The following is a 25,657-nucleotide window of genomic DNA, read 5'->3' on the forward strand; positions in this document are numbered from 1 at the left end:
CTTTGTTAATGCTAACTTCTGTGCACAGTACAAGGATTGCCTGCAACCGGTGAGAGTGGACTGTGATCCAAAGAACTTTTCTAAACTTTAATATACATTACACATACCTGCACTTAATATTAGAGGGTGGGGGGGGGGATAAAGTAGGTTAAGTAATAAGTTAAAGTTTAATTCTGTTTTCTTGTTCAATTATAATTAAAAACTACTTTTCTTTAAGTAAATCTGTGATATAGTGCTGCTGGTATTTGGGTCCTTTGGACTCCGTAATATTTTATGGGGGATCGTCGTTTGGGAATTGAACATTGATTTATTAATTCATTGGTTTTGTTTTGCAAGCTATTGTGTCTGACATTTTTGCAAGCTGGTACCTGGAAAAAGAGCAGCAATGGAATGTGATACATTTTTGTTACAACCATCAACAGCAAATCTGCAGACCAAGAGAAAAGAGGAACTGATGGCTATTTCTAAGGCATTGAAAATTACTGAAGTTAAACATTGGATGTGAAAAGTACAAATACAGAGGATTAGTGTTAAATATTATATAATTAAGCAAAAATTTGTTGAGGAAGACTTAGAAAATTTTCCAGAGAATAGATCTTTTGAATTGCAATTGGAATTGGAGAAATTTAGAGTGCAAGAAGAATGAGAGGTTGAGGGTGCAAGAGGAAAGAGAGAAACATAATTTTGAGTTGAAGAGACAAGAATATGAGGCTAAACAAGCTGAAGGATGGAGGAAACATGAGTTAGAGGTAGCTGAAAGATGGAACAAGGAAATTGAAAGGGACAGACAGTTTCAATTAAAGAAGTTATAATATAAATAGAAATAAGTATGAGAACTGAGGCTGTAACTCCTGGAGGAGGGTTTTTGGCTAATAGAGTACCACAGATTCCAGTTAAAATTCTTAGAGTTTCTGGGGCTGCTCAGTCATTTTTTGTTGGGAAGTGTTTTAACTGTGGATCAAAGGACTGACACGGGAGACAACTTTGATTAAAGGTATTGGAGGTGAGGTAGAGTCAATATCACTTCACAAGGTTGTGCTGAATTCAGAATTATTCAAACGACCTGTTGTAGTAGGAGTAATTACAAAGTTACCCATGCAGGGTGACTCATTTTTGTTTTGGAATAATTTGGCAGAGGATAAAGTTGGGTCAGTTTTAAGATTGACAAATTGGCCTAGTTAGGATGTGGTTAGTGAGGATGGTGAGGTCGAGGGTTAGGTAAGCAGTTGAAATCAATGGTTTACCAGGTGTTGGGCCTACTGTTTCAAGTGAGGTGTCAGAGGAGGCGGTGATTCGAAGATTGGGCGACTGTTGAGAGGAGGAGAAGCTTGGAGAGGTCGAGTATCAGGTAAACAGATAAAATCAAGGGTTTACCAGGCGTTGGGCCTACTGTTCCAGGCGAGGAGTAAGAGGAGGCAGCAATTCAGAGCTTGTGTGACTGTTGAGAGGAGGAGGCGCTTGGAGAGATCGAGGGGTTAATTATTCAAGGGCCAATAAAAAGAGGGTTGGTATTAGGGAGTGGCCAGAGAGGAGCAGCCCAGTTGATGAGAGGCCCTGTGAAGGAGTGGGGCTTTGAGGTTTTGGCTCAAGATGCTTCGGCAAGCAGAGGCTGAGGACGAGCAAATCTGAATTGAGGTAAGACTGTCACATCTAATTTAACATATATCTTTTTATATTTTCTCAGGTAAGGTACAAGGAGAAGGAGGAAGGACCTGAGTCTGAGAGCAGTTTTCTGCTCCCTTTGTCACATGTGGGAAGTCATGGAGTCTTCTAACTTCCCAATGTGCACTAAGTGTGCTGAGCTGCAGTGTCTAAGGGTCCAAGTCAGGGACCTTGAGCTGCAGCTCGATGACTTCGCTTTGATCAGGGAGAGCTAAGCCATCATAGATAGGTTATAAAAAGGTGGTCACACGTGACCCATGGGAGGAGAGGCAGTGGGTTACTGTTAGGAGGAAGAAAGAGAAAGGTCAGGGTCCAGAGAGAGCATCTGAGCCTGAAATCTTCAGAAATCGGTACTCCTCATTGAATACTGAGGAAAGGGATAGTCGGGCTAAGGTAGGCAGAGGTGCAGGGTCAGCTTCTGTAGCCCAGAAAGGAAGTAATAGGAAGAATATGGCGATAGTTATAGGGGACTCGATGGTGAGGCGGACAGACAGAGATTTTTGTGCACGAGATAAAGAAAACCGAATGGTGGTTTGCCTCCCTGGTCCTGGGACCGGGATGTGGCTACACGTGCCCAGAACATCCTAAAGGGGGAAGGGAAAGAGCATGAGGTTGTGGTTTACGTCAGTACCAATGACATTGGTAGGAAAGAAGAAGTGATCCTGCAAAGTGAATATAAGGAGTTAGGCAAGGAGCTCAGAAGAAGGACCACTAAGGGTGTAATCTCTGGATTACTTTCTGTGCCACGCGATAGTAGGGCAAAAATAGAGTCAGGTGATATTGAATGTGTGGCTGAAGGGGTGGAGTAAAAGACAGGGTTTTAAGTTCTTGGACCACTGGAACCATTTCTTGGGGAGATGGGAAGGGTTACATTTAAATCCCAGAGGTACCAATCTCCTGGAAGGGGTGTTTGCTATGAATTTAAACTAGTAAGGTTGGGGACAATGGTTCATGTCAGGGAGGATAGCAGGGTATTTAGGCAAAGAAAAAAGGCTTTTTCACACAATCTGGAGGTGGAACAGCAGCAGGTAATAAATAGTGGCCATAGTAACAATTGTAGAGAGGGTGAGAGGCAGAAAGGTAAATGTGGAAGATCTCTGAAATCCATTTATTTCAATTCAAGGAGTGTGGAAAACAAGGTGGATGAACTAATGGTGTGGATTGACATGTGGTGTTATGATATGATAGCAATTTGTGAGGCATGGTTGATGGAAGGTTGTTAGGGAAGATATTACAGCGGTGTTGAGGCAAGATTGACTGGAGAATTCATCAGGGGAGGCTCTGTGGGTTAAACTAAAAGGTAAGAAAGGTAAGGCTACAAATATAGGGGTCTATTATAGGCCGCCTAAAGAGGATAGGGAACTGGAAGAGCAAATGTGCAGGAAAATAGCTGACAAATGTAGATGAAAGAGGGTTGTGATAGTTAAGGATTTCAATTTTTCCTAACATTGTTTGGGAAGCACAAACAGTGAGAGGGAAGGATGGCTTAGACTTTGTTCAATGTGTTCAGGATTGCTTTTTACAGAAGTATGTTGAGATGCCTACTAGAGGAGAGGCAGTGCTAGATCTATTGTTAGGGAATGGCATAGGGCAGGTGATGGAAGTGTGCATTGGTGAGAACTTTGGATCTCATGATCATGGGTCCATTAGCTTCAACTTAAATATGGAAAGGGATAGGTCAGGTCTGAGGTTGAAATTCATCAAGAGGAGGAAGGCAGATTTGGAAAAATGTGAAGGGATTTACAAAAAATTGTCTGGGATGATCTTTTATCTGGAAAGGATATAGAGGAGATTTGGAAGCTATTTAAAGAAGATATTGAGAGTATAGGATCTTTACGTGCCAGTCAGATCAAAAGGCAAGGCCAAGTGTTCAAGGGAACCGTGTTTTTCTGGAAAGATTAGTTGGTTCAGGATAAGAAGGGGGAATGTGTTAAATTTAAGAAGCAAAAAAGGGATACAATACATAATTATTACATAGATTGCAGAGAAAACCTTAAGAAGGAAATTAGAAAGGCAAAAAGAAGGTTTGAAGTCTCAATAGCTGATAATGTAAAAGTGCATCCTAAGGGGTTTTACGGATATATGAATAGTAAAAGGAGGGTTAAGGATAGAATAGTGCGAAGAACTGTATTAGATGGGAGAGATAGTAAACAATTTTGTTTTCATCTTTGTTCATGAAGGAAAAAGACATTGGATTATGTGAGACAAGTGAGGCAAATGGCTTAGTTATGGAAGAGATAGGGTTTAGTAAATAGAGGGTTGTGGAGCTTTTAGGGTCTGTAAAAGTGGATGTCTCCCGGTCCTGATTGGATTTTCCCCAAGACATTAAGGGAAGTCAGGCAGCAAATGGCAGAGGCACTGTCAGTGATTTTTCAATGATCACTGGAAGAAGGTGTGGTGCCATGGGATTGGAGGGTTGCTAATGTAGTTCTGTTGTTTAAAAAAGACATGAGGTGTCGGCCAAGTAATTATAGGCCTATAAGTTTGACTTTGGTAGTAGGGAAAATTATGGAGGTATTCTTAGAGATGGTGTGTATAAAGATCTGGATAGGCAGGGATTGATCAGGAGCACCCTGCATTGGTTTGTTAAGGGGAAGTCATGTTTGACGAACCTTGTTGAGTTTTTCAAAGAAGTGACAAGAAAGGTGGATTAAGGTAGGGCAGTTGATGTAGTCTATCTGGATTTTAGCAAAGCTTTTGATAAGGTTCCACATGAAAGGTTAGTAAGGAAAGTTCAGTCACGAGGGATTAATAGAGAAATTTTAAGATAGGTTCAGAGATGGCTGGAGGATAGACAGCAGTGTGTCATGGTGGACAACTGTCTGTCAGGATAGAAGCCTGTGATGATGAGCGGCATGCCTCAACGATCAGTGCTAGGTCGCCTGTTGTTCATAATTTATATTAATGATTTGGATGATGTGGCTGTTAACTGGGTAATTAAATACGCAGACAATACAAAAATAGGGGGAGTGGTGGGTAGTGAGGAAGGTTTTCACGTATTACAGAGGGATTTGGTTTGTTTGGAGAGTTGGGCTGAAAGATGGCAGATCGAATTTAATGTAGAAAAAAGTGAGGTGTTTCATTTCAGAAACAAATAATCAAATTAGGACATATGTAGTGAAGGGACTGCACAAGAACAAAGAGATCTTAGAATTTTGTTCCAGCGTTCCTTGAAGGTGGATTCCCATGTTGACAGAGTGGATAAGAAGGTATTTAGTATATTGGCCTTCATAAATAATAGAATAGAGTATAGGAGCTTGGAAGTGATACTGTGACTGTTTAAGGCATTGCTGAGGTCAGGTTTTGAGTATTGTTCAGTTCTACTCTCCACATTATAGGAAGGATATAGATAAGGAGGAGAGGGTGCAGAGAAGATTTACAAGGATGTTGCCTGGCTTAAAATACCTAGAATACAGAAAAAGATTGAAGAGGTTAGGACTTTATTCATTGGAATGTAGATGGTTGAGAGAAGATTTGATAGAGGTATTTAAAATTATGAAAGGAATAGATAGATGAGATGCAAGTAGATTCTTCCCCCTGAGAGCAGGGGAGGTTGAAACAAGAGGACACAAGTTGAGGGTAAGGGTGTTAAATTTTAGGAGAACTATTAGAGGATGTTTCTTCACTCAGAGAGTGATGGCTGAATGGAATTATCATCTGGAAGATAGTTGAGGCAGAGACAATTGTTCCATTTAAGAGGAGGGAGTTGGAGGGTTATGGGGGGAGACTAGGCAGGGGAGATCTAGCAGAGTTGTTTGAGTGAAGTTTCATAGACTTGAAAGGCAGAGATGGCCTTTTTCCATGCTATAAACTGTTGTATGGTGTTATATGATTATATATCCTGATCTACATTTTGTTTTCTCATAAAATAAGGTATTCTTCAAACTTTGAAAACGTTTTACTTGTGCTGTTACCAAGTACACAACACAGTTCATAGTTGTGAAAACAATGTTTTAATATTTCTCAAAACAGCATGTTTCTTAAAGTTTTCACTTACATTTTACCATAAATCTATCCTTTCATAAAATGTAAATGTATTATCGAATATTCTGATCTCTTACAATAAAGTAATCTTCAACCTCTGGAAACTTATATTTTGCTGTTCAGAATTACACAATAAAATTCATAGCTGAGAAAACAATGTTCTACTTGTTTTCAAAAAAACATTTCTTTTACTGTTTGCAGTTACCTTTTGTTACTTTCGCCTTACTGTTTGCAGTATATTTTTTTAGCATTTTTTTTAATCCTTGATAAAAATCAAAATGTAACTCAGAATTTCTTGACATGCATGTGATTTTATCATCAAAAAATGTTTATATTATCCATTGCAAACATTTGACTTTTGTGGTATGAATTACAGCACAGTTCATAGCTGTGAAAACAAATGTTTTAACTGTTCTCAAAAAAGCTTTGTTTCATTACACCATTTATTTTGACACATGATAAAACCGAATGCAATATTGGACATCCTGATCTACCTTTTGTTTTCTCATAAAAGAATGTATTCTTGAACCTCTGAAAACCTTTTACTTGTGCTGTTAACAAATACACGACACAGTTTATGGCTGTGCAAACAATGTTTTAATATTTCCAAAAACGGCGTTTCTTTTAAAATTTGCACTTACATATGTAGCATTTAAGGTTTTACTTTTATAATATGGAAATGTAACACTAAATATGCTGATCTCTTACAATAAAGCAATCTTTAACCTCTGGAAACTTTTATTTTGCTGTTACGAATTACACAACAGAATTTATAGCTGAGTAAACAATGTTTAAGGTGATTTTTCTCATCGAAAAATATTTATATTATTCATTACAAACATTTTACTTTGACATTATGCATTACACCACAGTTCATAGCTGTGCAAACAAATGTTTTGTTTTAACTCTTTTCAAAAAAAATAATTCTTTCATTATATCATTTATATACACCCTTGATAAAAATGAATGTAATATTGAACATCCTGATCTAAATTTTGTTTTCTCATAGAAGAATGTATTCTTCCACCTCTGAAAACCTTTTACTTGTGCTATTACCAAATACACAACACAGTTCATAGCTGTGAAAACAACTTTATATTTCCCAAAACAGTGTTTCTTATAAAATTTGCACTTACATATGTAGCATTAAGGTTTTAATTTTATAAAATGGAAATGTAACTTGAATATACTGATCTCTTACAATAAAGTAATATTCAAACTCTGGAAACTTTCATTTTGCTGTTATGAATTGGACAAAACAATTCATAATTGAGAAAACAATGTTTAACATTCTCAAACAAAATGTTAATTTTACTGTTTGCAGTTTCCTTTTGTTACTTTTACCTTACTGTTTGCAGTATCTTTTTAACAGTTATTTTATCCTTGATAAAATCAAAATGTAACTCTGAATTTCCTGATCTGTATGTGATTTTTCTCATCGAAAAATGTTTATATTATCCATTACAAACATTTTACTTTGATGTTATGCATTACACCACAGTTCATAGCTGTGAAAATAAATGTTTGAACTGTTCTCAAAAAAAAGAATTGTTTTATTATACCATTTATATATACCTTTGATAAAACTAATGTAATATTGAATATCCTAATCTAAATTTTGTTTTCTCATAAAAGAAGGTATTCTTCAACCTCTGAAAATGTTTTATTTGTGTGGTTAATAAATAAACAACACAGTTCATAGCTGTGAAAACAATGTTTTAATGTTTCCCAGAACAGTGTTTATCTTAATGTTTGCACTGTGGCAGCACACTCTCTGTAATGCCAAGTAGTGTGGCAGCCATGGGAAGATGGCACTGTCAGGGTTTCTCCTTGCCTCAAGTCTCCTAATCAGCACGCACCTGGGGCAGCGATTATGACGTCATAATGCACAAGGTGACTGAGCTCATGCTACCCTTCAAGGGGCGTGTGCTGAATTCAAATAAGTACAGTCATTAATGACTTTCAATGTGGTATCTGAATCTTTCTTGGCTGTGGCCATTGGTGACCCTGACGTGATGTCTGGAGGCCCTTTCCATCAAAATTGCTTCTGCAGTAGGAACCTAGTCAGTCATTGGATTGCTAGGTTTGGACTCCTGGTGCTCATCACCAGTGATGGGGTGCCCAAGTTCACCTCCATGCTCTGGACTCAACTGACAAACTACCAGGGGGTTAACCTCCACCACACAACAGCCTACCATCCTCAAGCAAATGTTTTGGTGGAGAGGTTTCATTGTCATATGAAATCTGATGTCATGGCTTGCCTCACCGGCCCAGGATTGGCAGACGAACTGCCCTGGGTCCTCCTCGGCATCAGACAGCACCTGAGGAGGACCTACTGTGTCTTCTGTGGAAATGGTCTACAGCGTGCTGCTCTCACTGCCTGGTGAGTTCTTTGCCCCGGAGCACACGTCTGAACACACAAACATTTTGGCAAATCTCCATAAGAAACTATCCTCACTAGACCCACTGCCTCCGTCGCATCATGGCGCCAGGCCAACACATCGTCCCAAAGAGCTGGAGTCAGTGGAATTCATATTTGTTTGGTGCGGCCCACATACGGCACCTTGACAATGCCCATACGAAGGTCCATACAAGGTCCTCCAGTGTTGTGGCAGAACTTTCACTTTGGACATAGAGGGTAAAGATAAACATTTCACTGTGGGCCATTTGAAGGCGGCGCACTTAGACTGATCATGGCTGGTGCAGACAGCCATGCCCAAATGTTGGGGCTGCCCACCCAAACAGTAGGATACATAGCCAGTTCTGGGGGGATATGTGAGGTGGCACACTGTCTCATGGAGAACCTGACCCATGTGTAATGCCATGTGGCGGGGCAGCCACGGGAAGATGGCGCTGTCAGGGTTTGTCCCTGCCTTGCCTCCTGCCCAGAGCGTGCCTGGGGCAGCGAATATGACATCACAATGCACAAGGTGACTGTGCTCATTCTGCCCTTAAAGGGGAGCACACTGAATTTGAATAAAAAGAGTCATTAAAGACTTTAAGTGTGGTGGCTGAGTCTTCCTTGGCTATGTCCAGCACACCAGCACTTATATTTTAGCATTAATTTTAACCTTTTATAAAATGGAAATTTAACATTGAATATCCTGACCTTTTACACCATAAAGTAGTCTTCAACCTCTGAAACTTATATTTTGCTGTTATGATTTACACAACACAATTCATAGCTGAGAGAACAATGTTAAACTTGTTCTCAAAAAAGATTTTTTTTACCGTTTGCAGTTTCCTTTTATTTTACCTAACTGTTTGCAGTATCTTTTTAGCATTTTTTAAAATCATTTTGTAAAATCAAAATGTAACTCTGAATTCCCTGATCAGCATGTGATTTTCTCTTTATATTATTCATTGCAAAAATTTTTACTTTGGCGTTATGCATTACACCACAGTTTATAATTGTGAAAACAAATGTTTTAACTTTTCTCAAAAAATCGCTGTATCATTGATTGTAATTTAAAACATCCTGATCTACATTTTGTTTTCTCATAAAATAATGTATTCTTCAACCTCTGAAAAGTTTTACTTGTACTGTTACCATATACACAGCACAGTTCATAGCTGTGAGAACAATATTTTCATTTTTCTCCAAAACAGCAATTCCTTAAAAGTTTGCACTGTGGTGGTGTGAGCAATGGAAGAAACACAGCCACCACCTTGAGGGTTGGTAACGACTTTATTATTCAAATTCAGCATGAGCTCAGTCACCTGGTGTATGGTGACGTTATAATCGCTGTCCAGGGTACGTGCTGGAATGGATGCTGGAGTCAGAGAGAGAAATCTCTGATGATGCCATTTTCCATGGCTGCCCCGCCATGTGCCAATACAAGTAAGGCCGCTTCACCATGAGGATGTGCACTGCCACACAACACACCCCCTCCCAGAACCGGCTACGCATCCTATCACCTTCGCAGCCGGCCCCGGCGCTTGGGTGCACACGTCTGCACTGGCTGTAATAAGTCCAGATGGGCCAAATTCAGGTGGTCCACTGTAAAAAGTTCCTCTCTCCCCCCCCCTCCACCCAACATCCAGATAAAAGGTTCTGCTGGACCAGTGCAATACTTTGTATGGCCCCTCATAAGGTCGCTGTAGCATTTTACCTTGTAGTCCTCTCCACATGAAAATGAACTGGACCAAGTGGAGCTCTTTCAGGAGATGAAACAGCCGGGTGGCATGGTGTGCCAGGGGTGGTGGAGCTAGGGAGGACAGTTGCCAGTGTACGTACACCAGCAGGTTTTAGCCAGTGGCCATGGTGTCAGGGTATAGGCCGAAAAACTCACCCGGCAAGGAAAGCAGTGTGCCATAGACCATCTCTGCTGCTGAAGCCTGCAGATCCTCCTTGGGTGCCATCCTAATCCCGAGGTACACCCAGGGTAGTTCATCCGCCCAGTCTGGTCCAGAGAACCTGGCCATAAGCGATGCCTTCAGGTGCCTGTGGAACATCTCTACCAACCCATTGGACTGCAGGTGGTATGCCGTGGTGTGGTGGAGCTTGACCCCCAGGAACCGCCATCTGAGCCCACAGGGCAGACTTGAACTGCACCCCTCTGTGCACCAGGACTCCGAAAGGGGCGATCCATTGGCTGACCAGAGTCCTGGCACACGTCTTTGTGGAGGCCTTCTTAATTGGGATGGCCTCTGGCCACCTTGTGCCCTGATCCACCACCGTGAGGAGGTAATGATCCTCCTTGGACACAGGCAGAGGCTCAACAACATCAACGATCTGTTGGAATCTGCAAACCACCAGGTTGAAGTTTTGGATGGGAGATCGCGTGTGTTGCTAAACCTTATATGTCTGACACCTGGTACAGTTCCTTGCCAGTTCTGCCACCTCCTCCTTCAACCCATGCCAAACAAACCATTCTGCACCCAGAAATCCTTGAGTTTCACACCCAAGATGGTAGTCCACAAAGCCTGGGTCTCTACATTATTCATCTATGCCTGAGTCAGTTGCTCATAATCCAGGCTGGGCATGAGAGTGTTGAATGCTGGATGGGAGAGCATATCACCACTACATTGTCCTTGCCGGCCTTGTGTCAGATATCAGTCATGAACTCAGACACATACGAGAGGTGGCACAGCTGTCTGGTGGACCATGGAACCTTGACCATCACCAGTGCTTGAGTGAGTAGCTTGTGAACTGTGAAGTCTGTGAATGGCCTGCCCTCGTGGAAGTAGCAGAAATGGCAGATGGCTAAATACAGCACCAAGACCTTCTGGTCAAATGTGCTGTATTTGAGTTCTGGTGGGTGCAGCTGCTTGCTAAAAAAGGCCAGCTGGTCCTATTATCCATCGAGCCATTAACACCACCCATTGCTGTAGCTGAGGCATCTGGCCGCGGGTGCACCAGCAGGGTGGTGCTGGCTAGAGCCTCCTTTGTTATGATGAAAGCCCTGTGAAACTCCTCTGACCATGATGAAGTCTTTTCCTTGGTGGTATGAGTGTAAACAATGTGTGCATGGTGCACATGCCTCTGGGGATGAAATGATGGTAAAAGTTCACCATCCCTGTGAACTCTTGAAGGCCATTCTGGGTGGAGGGTTTGAGGAATTGTTGCCCCAGCCACTAAAATGGTGTGGCCAGGAACTGGAGGGCCCCTTGCCAAATTGGCATTTGGCCACATTGACCGTGAGGTTGAAGTCCACCAGCCGGACAAAGAGTGTGGAAAGGTGGGCTTTGTGTTCATCGTGGTTGTGACTGTCAATGAGAATATCAACCAGGTAAATGGGGGGGCGGGGGGGTGTGGCAAGATGGTGAAGAGTCAAGACATGTAATCTTGACCTCTCTGGCTGGACTTTTAAGTACCCATTTTTAACTCTTTGTTTTCAAGTTTAAACTTTTAAAAATTTTAGTTTAAAGTATTAAGGAACTGTTATGGTCATTAATGGTAAAAAGATTAAACCTCAAGTGCAGAAGAAATTATATTTTCAGAGTGTTGAAGATTTAGGGCCTAAACAGCTTGCTACAGACTCAGGTTTAATTTCTTCAGTGCCTAAACCACAAAGATTGCCTGTGAAAGCTGTAAAAAAAATGACTGCTACTCACCAAGAGAAGGACATCACTGGAATTACCCGTTCTCAGGAGGAAGGTGCGTGTTCCCAAGAAGTGGATCCTGATTCTCGCAGCCTGCCAACTTTAACAGAGGGAGCATGCAGGAAGATGACTCCATTGTTTGAAACCACTCAGGCAATGTTCCAACCTAAAGAGATCGATCTCATCCGTGAGTTCTTGAAACAACAGTGAGTTGTGGGGGGAGACCAGTGTCGACCCCCTGAAGAAGTCAGGGTGACATCGCTGGGAGTCCAGACCTGCAGTAAGACTGTTAAAATGCCTGTTGTTGAGTTGCAGCAGGAGTTGCAGTTACCTGGTTCTGCCTCTACGTTAGAGAAAGCAGGGCTGAGCTTTTCTAAATTACAATTTAACCAGTTAACTGCTGTCATTCAGCCTATAATGCAAGAGCTGGCTCAAATGAAAGATAGTATGAGGTCAGTATTTATTACAGTTAAAACACACGTGGAAGTATCTTGTGAAGATTTTTTTAAAATTCAGTCTGCTTCTTTGGAATGTAAACAGCAAGTGGCTTCTAATACAGAAAAAGTGTTGAAGTTTGAAAAATCCATTATAGAATTGCGAGAACATGAGAAGGAGTTAGAGAGGAAAATAGACTATTTGGAGAATCAAAGTAGAAGGAATAATGTGAAAATTGTTGATTTGCCAGAAGGTATGGAAGGACAAGATCCTCTTCAATTTTTTAAAGAATGGATTCCACAGGTATTTGGACAAGAATTTTTCTCTGGAGGCTTGGTATTGGAAAGAGCTCATAGAGCTTTAAGAAGAACACCTCTACCTGGTCAACCAACAAGACCTGTGATAATTCAATGTTTGAATTATTTGAACAGAGAAGTAATACTTCGTCTAGCAGTGCAAAGTGCGAGACGACAGGCTCCGTTATTGATTCAGAATAATAGTTTTCTTTTATCCAGATTTGAGTCAAGAGGTTATTCAGCGCCGGACTCGATTTAATCCAGTTAAAGAAGTTTTGTGGCGTAATGGCTATAAGTCTACTTTTCACTATCCGGCAGTGTTGAAGGTGTTCTATGGAGAATTTCAATCTCGGTTTTTTGAGAATGATTGTGAAGCAATGATTTTTGCTGATTCATTGCTAGATGCAAAAGGGTAAAGACATAGTCCACCATTGTCCCCTGAAGAAAAATCTGGTTGTTCTGGAAATTGAAGAAATGGCAGAAATGGGAGAAATGGGAATGGAAAGAGTCCAACTTCTCTGGAAATGGGGTCTCCGAGTTTGGAATCTCTTGGATGAATAGAAGAACTTACTTATTCTTACCTTATTTTATATGTCATTATGATATTTTGATGTTATTCTTTGTTCGGCTGGGGAGGGAGAGATTGGCTCTAAGTTCTATTAGTCATCAGCCACTGGTGGGTGATCCAAACCCAAGTTTTATTTAGGGTTTACTACCTTTCGGTAGTTTTTCTTTTGCGTCTTTTTAAATTATTTTTTTTTAAATTTATTTTTATTTTCGCTTTATTTAGTCTTTAATTTGTGGTTTTTCTTTCTCCTATTGGAGGGCCTATTTATATTGCTTTGAGTTTTTATATAATGATATTATTACTTCTTAGTAATATAAGTAGATATGTCAAAGTTGAGGTTTGCTACTTTTAATGTTTGAGGTTTAAACAGTCCAATTAAGCGTAAGTGAATTTTGGCGTATATTAAGAAAATGAAAATTGATGCTTTTTTTACAATAAACACATTTGAATGTCAAAGAAAGTATGAAATTGAAGAGGGACTGGGTAGGGCATGTATATTTTTCTTCATTTAATTCCAGGGCTAAAGGTGTAGCAATTTTGATACATAAAAATTTATCTTCTGAATTACAATCAATGGAGGAAAAGGCAGGATGTATTCTTAAATTGAATTGTAAGATTTTTAGTGAATTCTGGATTTTACTTAATATTTATGCCCCAAATTTAGATGATGAAAAATTTATTTCTGATGCATTTTTATATCTGAGTCAGGCTAATGATAATGTTTTAGTTGGTGGTGATTTTAATTGTGTTTTGGTACCTTTATTAGATAAATTTCTGAAGAAAGTTAAGAAATCTAAAATGGCAGTTCAGGTTCAGGCATTGATGAAAGATCTTAATTTAGTGGATATTTGGAGAAGTCTTAATCCGGCAGAGAAGGATTTCTCCTTTTATTCAACTTGACATGAATCGTTTTCTAGGATTGACTTTTTTTAGTATCGGCACATTTACAAGGGAAAATACAACAAGCATAATATAAAAGTAGGGTGATTTCAGATCATTCTTTGTTATACTTTACATATGGAACCTCTGAGAAAACTCAGGTGGCCTATCGTTGGAGGTTTAATATAATGTTATTAAAAAATACGCCGCTGCTCTCCCTGTGCCTGGTCCGGGCTGAGGGTAGGCGGCGGCGGCCCCAGTCCGGGCACAGGGAGAGCAGCGGCGGCCCCGGCCCCGGTCCGAGCTGAAGGTAGGCGGCGGTGGCCTCGATCCGGGCAGGAGCAAGGGGGAGACGGTGGCCCCAGCCTCGGTCGAGTGAGGCAGGCGGAGGACCCGGTCCGGGCAGAGAGTTGGAGGCAGTGGCCCCAGTCAGGGCACAGGGAGAGCAGCGGCGGCCTCGGCCCCGGTCTGGGCAGTATGGACCGACCTAGGAGGGGAGGCAGACCCCTCCAGCCTGGGTAAGAAACCTGCATAGGAGAAGGCCACTCCGATATAAAACCTACGACCCAAGGACCTCGCTGCCACGTCCCAGCTTGCTTGGCCACGGCACACGAACCATGGGTGTAAAGGGTGGGGCCAGTACTGCGCGCACTGCACTCCACCTAAAAGTTCCTTTGCGCAGGCCCGAGGACAGGTCCACGTCCTCCCCCTCCACGTCCTCCCCCGCCATGTCCTCCCCCTCAAAAGATGCTCACAAACTCAAGCTAGCATGCTGGAACATCAGAACCATGCTAGACAAGGCAGACAGCCACCGACCTGAATGTCGGTCTGCCCTCATTGCACATGAACTCTCAGACTTGACATCGACATAGCCGCTCTCAGTGAAGTCCGCCTGGCAGATGTAGGCAGCCTCCAAGAACGCGGCGTGGGCTACAAACTCTACTGGTCTGGCAAGCCTTCAGATGAACGATGCCTATCTGGTGTAGGCTTCATGGTCAAGAACTTCATTGCCTCCAAACTCGAAAACCTTCCGACAGGCCACTCGGACCGAATCATGTCCATGCGACTCCCCCTTCAAAACAAGCGTTGCATCACCCTCATCAGTGTCTATGCTCCAACCCTCCAGGCGGAACCAGCAGGAAAGGACAAGTTCTACACTGACCTGCGCAACCTCATCCAACGCACCCCTACAGCCGACAAGGTTGACATCCTTGGCGATTTCAATGCTCACGTCGGCAAAGACTCAGAAACCTGGCCAGGAATCCTGGGCAAGCATGGCGTTGGCAAGTGCAACAATAATGGGCGCCTCCTGTTGGAGCTCTGCGCTGAACAGCGGCTTGTCATTACAAACACCCTTTTTCAGCAGAGGGACAGCCTTAAGACCACCTGGATGCATCCCCGATCCAAACACTGGCACGTCCTGGACTACATCCTGGTGCGAGAAAGTGACAAATGAGATGTGCTCCACACCAGGGTCATGCCCAGCGCGGAATGCCACACTGACCACCGGCTGGTTCGCTGCAAGCTCAACCTTCACTTCAAGCCAAAGCCCAGGAACAGTAAAGCCCCCAGAAAGAGGTTCAATGTTGGAAACCTGCAGTCAGACGAAGCGAGAGGAAACTTCCAGGCAAACCTCAAAGCAAAGCTCGACGATGCAATCCGCCTCACGGACCCGTCCCCTGAAACCCTCTGGGATCAGTTGAAGACTACCATACTGCAATCCACTGAAGAGGTACTGGGCTTCTCCTCCAGGAAAAACAAGGACTGGTTCGACGAAAACAGCCAGGAAATCCAGGAGCTGCTGGCAAAGAAGCGAGCTGGCCACCAGGCTCCCCTTACAAAGCCATCCTGTCCAGAGAAGAAACAAGCCTTCCATCGCGCATGCAGCCATCTTCAGCGCAAACTCCGGGAGATCCAAAATGAGTGGTGGACTAGCCTCGCCAAGCGAACCCAGCTCAGTGCGGACATTGGCGACTTCAGGGGTTTCTACAAGGCTCTAAAGGCTGTGTATGGCCCTTCACCCCAAGTCCAAAGCCCACTGCGCAGCTCAGATGGCAAAGTCCTCCTCAGCGACAAGATCTCCATCCTCAACCGATGGTCAGAACACTTCCAATCTCTTTTCAATGCCAACCGCTCAGTCCAAGATTCCGCTCTGCTCCAGCTCCCTCAACAGCCCCTAAGGCTAGAGCTGGATGAGGTCTTCACCCAGGATGAGACATATAAGGCAATCGAACAACTGAGAAGTGGCAAAGCAACAGGTATGGATGGAATCCCCCCAGAGGTCTGGAAGGCTGGTGGCAAAACTCTGCATGTCAAACTGCATGAGTTTTTCAAGCTTTGTTGGGACCAAGGAAAACTGCCTCAGGACCTTCGTGATGCCACCATCATCACCCTGTACAAAAACAAAGGCGAGAAATCAGACTGCTCAAACTACAGGGGAATCACGCTGCTCTCCATTGCAGGCAAAATCTTTGCTAGGATTCTCCTAAATAGAATAATACCTAATGTCGCCGAGAATATTCTCCAAGAATCACAGTGCGGCTTTCGCGCAAACAGAGGAACTACTGACATGGTCTTTGCCCTCAGACAGCTCCAAGAAAAGTGCAGAGAACAAAACAAAGGACTCTACATCACCTTTGTTGACCTCACCAAAGCCTTCGACACCGTGAGGAGGAAAGGGCTTTGGCAAATACTAGAGCGCATCAGATGCCCCCCAAAGTTCCTCAACATGATTATCCAACTGCACGAAAACCAACAAGGTCGGGTCAGATACAGCAATGAGCTCTCTGAACCCTTCTCCATTAACAATGGTGTGAAGCAAGGCTGTGTTCTCGCACCAACCCTCTTTTCAATCTTCTTCAGCATGATGCTGAACCAAGCCATGAAAGACCTCAACAATGAAGACGCTGTTTACATCCGGTACCGCACAGATGGCAGTCTCTTCAATCTGAGGTGCCTGCAAGCTCACACCAAGACACAAGAGAAACTTGTCCGTGAACTACTCTTTGCAGACGATGCCGCTTTAGTTGCCCATTCAGAGCCAGCTCTTCAGCGCTTGACGTCCTGTTTTGCGGAAACTGCCAAAATGTTTGGCCTGGAAATCAGACTGAAGAAAACTGAGGTCCTCCGTCAGCCAACTCCCCACCATGACTACCAGCCCCCCCACATCTCCATCGGGCACACAAAACTCAAAACGGTCAACCAGTTTACCTATCTCGGCTGCACCATTTCATCAGATGCAAGGATCGACAACGTGATAGACAACAGACTCGCCAAGGCAAATAGCGCCTTTGGAAGACTACACAAAAGAATCTGGAAAAACAACCAACTGAAAAACCTCACAAAGATAAGCGTATACAGAGCCGTTGTCATACCCACACTCCTGTTCGGCTCCGAATCATGGGTCCTCTACCGGCATCACCTATGGCTCCTAGAACGCTTCCACCAGCGTTGTCTCCGCTCCATCCTCAACATTCATTGGAGCACTTTCATCCCTAACGTTGAAGTACTCGAGATGGCAGAGGTCGACAGCATCGAGTCCATGCTGCTGAAGATCCACCTGTGCTGGGTGGGTCACGTCTCCAGAATGGAGGACCATCACCTTCCCAAGATCGTGTTATATGGAGAGCTCTCCACTGGCCACCATGACAGAGGTGCACCAAAGAAAAGGTACAAGGACTGCCTAAAGAAATCTCTTGGTGCCTGCCACATTGACCACCGCCAGTGGGCTGATATGTCCTCAAACCGTGCATCTTGGCGCCTCACAGTTTGGCGGGCAGCAACCTCCTTTGAAGAAAACGCCAGAGCCCACCTCACTGACAAAAGGCAAAGGAGGAAAAACCCAACACCCAACCCCAACCAACCAATTTTGCCCTGCAACCGCTGCAACCGTGTCTGCCTGTCCCACATCGGACTTGTCAGCCACAAACGAGCCTGCAGCTGACGTGGACATTTACCCCCTCCATAAATCTTCATCCGCAAAGCCAAGCCAAAGATTAAAAAATATGGAATTTAATGATTTTTTTGAAAAAACAAATTAATTTTTTTTGGAAAGAAAATTCTAACTCTGTTCAAAGTAAGTTTGTATTATAGGATGCTATGAAAGCTTATTTGAGAGGACAAATAATTAGTTATACTTCTAAAATAAAAAGGAATCAATTAAATCAGAGTCTTGAGTTAGAGAAACAGATTAGTGAGTTAGAAAAGGAATTTCAGAGAGATGCTACAGAAGATCAGAAAATTGAATACTCTAGGTTGAAACTGGAATATAATACTTTACAATCTTATCAATTTGAATGTATGATTAACAGGACTAAACAACGATATTATGAATGGGGAGAGAAAGCACATAAGGTATTGCCATGGCAATTAAAGAAAGAATAGGTTTCAAGGACTATTAATGCTGTTTTTTTTCTTTTATATTTTGTTCCTTTTATAAAAAAATTATATACATCTGATGGAAAACAAGAAAATGGATCGATTGATCTTTTTTTTAATCACAGTTGAATTTACCGACATTAGAGGATGTAGATATACAGGAGTTGGAAGCACCATTTACTGACTCAGAAATTAAAATGGCTATGATGGAAATGCTGAACGGTAAATTGCCTGGTGATGATAGATTTTCAGTTGAATTTTATCACATTTTTTTATAATGACTTCTCTACAGTGTTTGAAGATGTACTACGTCAAATTGGAGAACACTATAAATTACCTGAGTCTTGTTCCAGGGCTTTAATTACAGTAATTCCAAAGAAAGATAGTGATCCTTTGAAAGTATCCTCTTATAGACTGATTTCGTTGTTGAATGTAGATTATAAAATTATAGCTAAAATATTAGCGAATAGATTGACTAAGTTTTTACCTAAGCTGATTCATGTGGATCAGACAGGTTTCATAAAGAATAGATATACCTCGGATAATATTTTACGTGTGATTAGTTTGATTAATAGATTTCGACATCATCTGATGGTGATATCTTTAGATGCCAAAAAAGCATTTGATAAAGTTGAGTGGAATTTTCTGTTCAAAGTTTTGGAGAAATTTAAGTTTGGCCCTTTTTTACTGGTTGGATTAAGCCTTTATATAGTAAACCAGTAGCTAGAGTACTGATGAATGGTTTGATTTCGGAACCATTTAAACTGACCCGATCTACTCGCCAAGGTTGTCCTTTATCACCAGCTTTGTTTGCATTAGTGATCAAACTTTGGCACAGTTGATAAGACAAAATACACAGATAAAAGGTATGAAAGTTTTAGATGAGGAGTATAAAATTAGTTTATTTGCCGATGATGTATTGGTGTATCTAATAAATCCAGCTCAATCACTTTTGCATTTGAAGGAGTGTTCGATGCAATATGGATGTCTTTCTGGATATAAAGTTAATTGGGAAAAAAGTGAAATATTACTGGTGAGTGAAGGAGCTTATTCAGCTTATGAGAATATTTTTAATTTGAAATGAATGGATCGAATTAAATATTTGGGTATAATTATGGATGTTAATTATCAATCTTTATATAAATTAAATTATGTCCATTAATAAAGAAAATTAAAACTGATTTGATTAAATGGAAAGATTTACCTATTAATTTATTGGGTAGAATAAATACAATTAAGATGATTATTTTTCCACATATGCAACATTTATTTCAATCTATTCCATATTTACTTGATAATTTTTCTTTGAGATTTAAATAAAATGGTTAGGAAGTTTTTATGGAGAGGTAAATTTTCAAGAGTAGCCTTGAATAAATTAACTTGGAAATATGACTTTGGGGGACGACATTTACCACATTTTCAAAATTATTATGAAGCAGCCCAACTTAAATTTATTAGTTCATCGATGGATTTGGAATGGCCCCCTAGCTGGGCCAAAATTGAGATTGCAAATATCTCTGAATTTGAAATACATCAATTTATGTTTAGATGGAAGGTAAATTTGTTACAGCAACATAATGTGCCTATATTGAAACATTTAATGAAGTTATGGACAAAGAAAAAGAAAGTGATAGGTTCTAGGGGTGACTTATCGGCCTTGAATCCATTGTTTAATAATCAACTTATTTCTTTCTCAATACATAATCGGTTTATTATATTGGAGATTTAAAGGTGTGGAAAATTTGGGAGATTGTTTTAAAGAAGGTAATTTTTTAATCTTTTGATCAGATGAGGGACAGCTATGGTATTGATAAGAATTCTTTGTTTCTTTATTATCAAATTCGATCTTTGGTAAAACATGTCTTTGGTAGAGATATGATCTTACCTGAAATAACTAAATTTGAGACTTTTCTTATGAAGGCACCAGAAAAGGGTTATATTTCACTTATATATGAAATACTACAGGATGGTATGGATAAAAAGGGTTGGGATAAATCCAAAGGTAAATGGGAAGTGGATATTGGTTTTATTTTCTCTGAGGATGATAGGTTGGATATTTGTTATGATAGTGTAACTAGACTGATAAAAGCATGCTATGCAATGATTAATTATATTTTTTTTACATCAATTATAATTAACACCAGAAAAACTAAAAAGTTATGGTTTTCGTGAATCAGATTTGTGTTTTAAATGTGGTAACTCTGTTGGAACATTTTTTCATGGCGTTTGGTCATGTATACATATACAATCTTTTTGGAAGAAAATTCAATTGTTTTTAGAATACTTGTATAAGATTAAAATATCTTTAGATCCGACAGTATTTTTATTGGGTAGTTTTCAACCTCTAAACGGTTTGGGATTAGATAAATTTCAACTTGCTTTTGTACATTTAGGTTTATCTGTAGCAAAAAATGTATTGCTCGTACGTAGAAAGATACAAATATGATTGCTATTAATAGATGGCATAATGAGATGAAATATTGTTTAATAATGGAAAAAATTACATGTTTCGCGTGATAACTATAGTTTCTTTATTAATAAGTGGTTGTTACATTCAGAATATTTACATTTTGAATACATTGATTAGATCTTAATTTGTATGCTTAATCTTTTCTTAATTTTTTTTCTTGTCTTTATGGCTCTCCTTAGGAGAAGTCAAGTTGTATTTCCTAAAACTTACAGGAATTAAAAATTAAAGTTGGCTCATAGTACACCTTCAGGTGGTCATCATGGAGTGAGGACAATGGTAGAAAAGAAAAGAAAACAGGTCTATTGGCTGAAGTTAAGAAAAGATGTTGTGAACTTTTGTAGAACCTGTCACACTTCTCGACTGGTGGGTAAGCCTAAACAACAACCAACAATGGCACTTTTACAAGCCATCCCTGCTTTCGGGGAGGCCTTTTCAAAAGTAATAGTGAATTGTGTTGGCCCATTGCCAAAAACCAAGGTGGGAAATGAATATTTGTTAACACTCATGTCTGCAGCTTCAAGGGTTCCAGAGGCTATTCTCTTGAAAAAAACATTAAAGCAAAGACGATTCTGAAGGCTATGCTAAAAATTTTCACACTGGTCAAACAAAGGAAATTCAATCTGACCAAGGGAGTAATTTTATGTTTGGAATATTTCAACAGGTTGTGTATGAATTGGGAGCCCATCAAATCGTGTCGTCTGCCGATCATTCTGAAAGTCAAGGGGCCTTGGAAAGGTTCCAATCAATTATGAAAAATATGATAAGAGCTAATTGCATGGAAAATAAAAAGGATTGGGATGAAGAAATCCATTTGTTATTGCTTGCTGTTAGAGAGGCAACTCAGGAGACCCTTGGCTTTAGTCCACTTGAGTTGGTGTTTGGTCATGGTCAGGGGTCCATTACTATTATGGAAGGAACATTAGATATATAATGATATACAATCAAATCTGTTGGATTATGTCTTCAAATTTAAAATCAGATTACATCAGGCTTGCGAGATGGAAAGGAAAAATTTTAAAACTGCTCAGGGAAAAATGAAAATTCAGTATGATCATAAAACAAAAATTAGGAACAATAAACCTGGTGAGAAAGTATTGGCTTTGTTCAAACCCTTTGAGATCTCGGTTTACAGGACCATATCAAAAATTAGCAAGGTTACCTATGTCATTGACACACAGGTCTGCAATGTGAATATGCTTAAACCTTACTTTGAGAAAATGACTGAGGGGGAGAGTAGGATTCCAATCAAGGTGCTAGTTATAGAGGAAAGTATGGAGAGATAAGTTTCATGGAAGGTCATGGAGCGCAGAAAGTGATAAGCCCCAGGCTGAAAAATTCCATAGTTCTGCAAAACTTAGAAACCAGGCTAATGCATTTGACTAAATCAGAAAGGGAAGAAATGAAGACATTATGTATGAAATTTAAGAACATATTCCCAGATGTTCCAAAAAGAACTACTGTGGCTTTTCTTGGTGTGGAGGTCAGTGATACTAAGCCTATTTAGCAGCATCCTTACCATGTGAATCAGGAAAAGGGCAGATTGTTGGATCACGAGGTGGATTATATGCTCAACAATGACATCATCTGAAATTCAAGTTCAAATTGGAGTTCACCCTATGTTCTGGTGCCTGCGCCAGGTGGCTCAATTAGGTTTTGTACAGATTATCGAAAGGTAAACATGGTGACAAAGATTGATGCTTTCCCTATTCCCAAAATAGATGTTTGTATAGATAAGGTGAGGAAGGCTAAGTTTCTTACAAATACTGATCTCTTAAAAGAATACTGGTGTCTTCCTTTGACATAAAAGGCAGGGAGATTTCTGCATTTATTACACCTTTGGGATTGCATTAGTATAATGTTATGCCTTTTTGAAAAATGCACCTGGTACATTTCAGAGAATAATTAATGCAATAATTCAGGGTTTGGAGCACACAGGAGCCTATATCGATGATTTAATAATTAGTATGGATACATGGGAAGAACACATGCTTCAATTAGAGCAGTTATTTCAGAGGCTGGTGAAAGCACACCTCACAGTGAATTTGCACAAGAGTGAGTTTTGACATGTCACTGATTTATTTGGGTTATATTGTAGGACGGGGACAGGAGGCATTGTTTGGAGCAAAAGTATTGGCTATTACTGTGTTCCCTATCCCAGGTAATAAGAAAGTTCTTCAGAGATTTCTCAGTATGATTGGCTACTATCGTAGATTTTGTAAAAACTTTGCAGAAACTGCACTTGAATTGACAAAACTACTTGGAAAGAAACAAAAATGTATCTGGTCAGATGCATGACAGGAAGCGTTTGTGAAGTTAAAGGCCATTGTATGCCATCAGCCTGTACTTGTGTCCCCTAAATTTGAAAAGCCATTCTCTTTAGCCGTGGACACCAGTGACAAAGTGGTTTGTGCTGTACTGTTACAGATGAAGGATGGTGATGGAGTAAAACATCCTATTTCATACTTCTCAAAAAGGTTTAACGATCATCAATGAAATTACTCGACCATTGGGAAGGAGTTATTAGAGCTTGTTTTAGCATTGCAACATTTTGATGTGTATATTTTTACTGCTCAAAAACCGTTAATATATACTGATCATAATCCGTGTTTTTTTCTGTCTAAAATGAAAAAGAATAACAGACGGTTATTGAACTGGAGCTTAATGCTTCAAGAGTATGATTTAATTAATATACACATAAAGGAGTATACACTCATACTTACTGTCAAAATGGTTTATTTTATTTATCTAATAGTTCCATTGATTGTTAAAAATTAGTTCTTGGGGACCAATTTTTATTAGCAGGGGAGGTGTTACAGAGTTGTGTGTTGTGTATTGATCTATTTGTTGTGTGGTTTTATGTTAAAAAGTGACAGTTTGCCTTTGAGAGCCAAGGTGAAGATGGACTGTTGAGTGTGAGAGAGAGTGGGAGATGGACTGGAAATGAACAAGAGATGATCTTGAGATTTGGGACTTGTAAGCTGTGGCTGTGGAGTGGAAGAAGACCCAAGCATGAGTCATTGTTTGGGAGAAATCTGGAATGCTGGGCATTTTAAAAGGTATGAAGATTCCAAACACAGCCCGAAGGATCCGGACTAAGCTTTTTTTTCGCGTTCCTCTCTGCAAAGCAACACAAAAAGTCCATTTCGAATTGGCTTCAGTTTACCAAGCAAACTGTATTTTGTTTTGTGTCTAATTATTTTTCTGTGGGCTGGTTGGAAATGTAACTTAGACTTTGATTATATATGTTATATTTAGGCTGGGGAATTTATTGGTTTTACACGGTTATAGAAATTTTTACATTAACTCGAGGGCATTATTATAAAAGGGGGGATTTTTAATTAAAGTTTGAAGGCGAAATATTTTAAATAAAATAATTGTTCATCTTTACCCCTGTGTGATCTGCCTTCTTTCAGGTTGCTGGTTTGATCTTGTTACATTATAATAAGGGGAATGTCGATCTTAATAACTGCACGAGTGTAATATATCATTCACGATACACTTGTCTTATTTCTATACACTTATCTTATACACAAAATTATGGAATTAATTTTATGTTGTGAGATGGATAATGAGGGGAGAGGGAAAAATTCGACAATCCCATTGGTCGTTTCAAGGTTTGTCTGGAAGGAATTATGTGACTAAACTGTATTTTGCAAGTTTCTGACGTCTCTGCTCTCTGGCAAAATTGTAAACAAATGGAACAATTCACTGAACGGCACCCAATATCTAACGGCATTAACAGCCAGCTGGATTGGATAAAGCGCCATGATTTTCAGCTGCTCTCTGAATTTTGACTGGGTCACTCCGTAAATGAAGGTGTTCCTGCAAAAGCTGAACACGGTCCCAGCTTCATTGATGAAATAGATCGTAATATAAATTAATACTGTGACAAAGATCGCTGCAAAATGAAAACTCCAGTGGTTGTCATCCATTCGAAAAGGAAACTGGCCGATAAAATAAAGAGCAGAATGATGGATTTTCTCCCGGGCTCTATCTCTGGATCCCGCTCTTTCTACTGATATCTCTCTCCATGACGTCTCCTGAAGACTGCTCGTCACCAGGATATATCGCACGGTCAGCGTGTTGGGTGTCAAAATGAAGAAGACTGGGCAGACAGTCCAAACAGTTAAACTCTTCAAACACTCTCGACAAGAGAAGGGCATGTCAACAGGTGCGCAGCCACATTAATATTTTAAAATCACAATCCGATACATATGATGCCAATAACCAAACTCGGAATTTTGAGAGTGCAGTATTATGTTCTACATTTTACAGAGCAAATAGCGACAAAAATTATCGAAAGTGAACGCCACTGTGAGCCAAACGGTATAATCTACGGCTAAGTAACGCAAATGTAGAGGACAAGGAAGAATGGATCTTTGTTTAAGAGAATGACAATGTTGTACAGAGAACGATGATGAAAATACCAGACCTAGCGGTAACTTTCAATCTCCTGGGAGAACATCACTTCCATGCCCATCGCCAGTATATCCGCTACAGCCATCGCTACCAGATAGCGAGCGATAACTTTGACGAGGCTGACGTTTCCTCGGCAAAGAATGACGAATCCGCCAGGTTAACTGGGAAAACAAATGAACAGTAAAACTGTGACAAAAGTCGCATGTCATTCAAGTGGCTAATTGAGTAAGAGAAAAGTTGTTGCATTACATTTCGTGGGCTTCTTCAGGCTTTAATTCTCTTTATGATAAGACATTTTTTAAAAATAGACGTACGGCATGGCACAGGACTTTCCTGCCGCCTAGTTCGAGCCAATTAAACTGCAGGGAGGGAGAAACCCCACGCCAGTAACGAGAATAAGCTTCAAACATCCTACCGAAGGCATCATATTCGAGTTAGGGTCGCTGGTACTGGAACAGCGTTGCACAAACCACATGGTGCTGCCCAACACTAATCACGCCGCCCGTCTCTTCATGGATTTCG

General features: G+C 40.7%; 1 long non-coding RNA gene across 2 annotated transcripts; it reads left to right on the forward strand.

The window, feature by feature from the left end:
- Positions 1-7,704: 7,704 nt before the first annotated feature.
- LOC138752405 (uncharacterized) lies at positions 7,705-21,712 on the forward strand. Of its 2 annotated transcripts, XR_011350602.1 has the most exons (4): positions 7,705-8,029; positions 19,211-19,279; positions 20,896-21,083; positions 21,378-21,712. It is a non-coding gene; the product is annotated as an uncharacterized lncRNA (long non-coding RNA). The 2 variants fall into 2 exon arrangements; XR_011350601.1 differs by having other exon boundaries at positions 20,896-21,712.
- The last annotated feature ends 3,945 nt before the right edge of the window (positions 21,713-25,657 follow it).

This window comes from Narcine bancroftii, chromosome 2 (assembly GCF_036971445.1).
Source record: "Narcine bancroftii isolate sNarBan1 chromosome 2, sNarBan1.hap1, whole genome shotgun sequence".
In the NCBI taxonomy this organism is placed as follows: Eukaryota; Metazoa; Chordata; class Chondrichthyes; order Torpediniformes; family Narcinidae; genus Narcine; species Narcine bancroftii.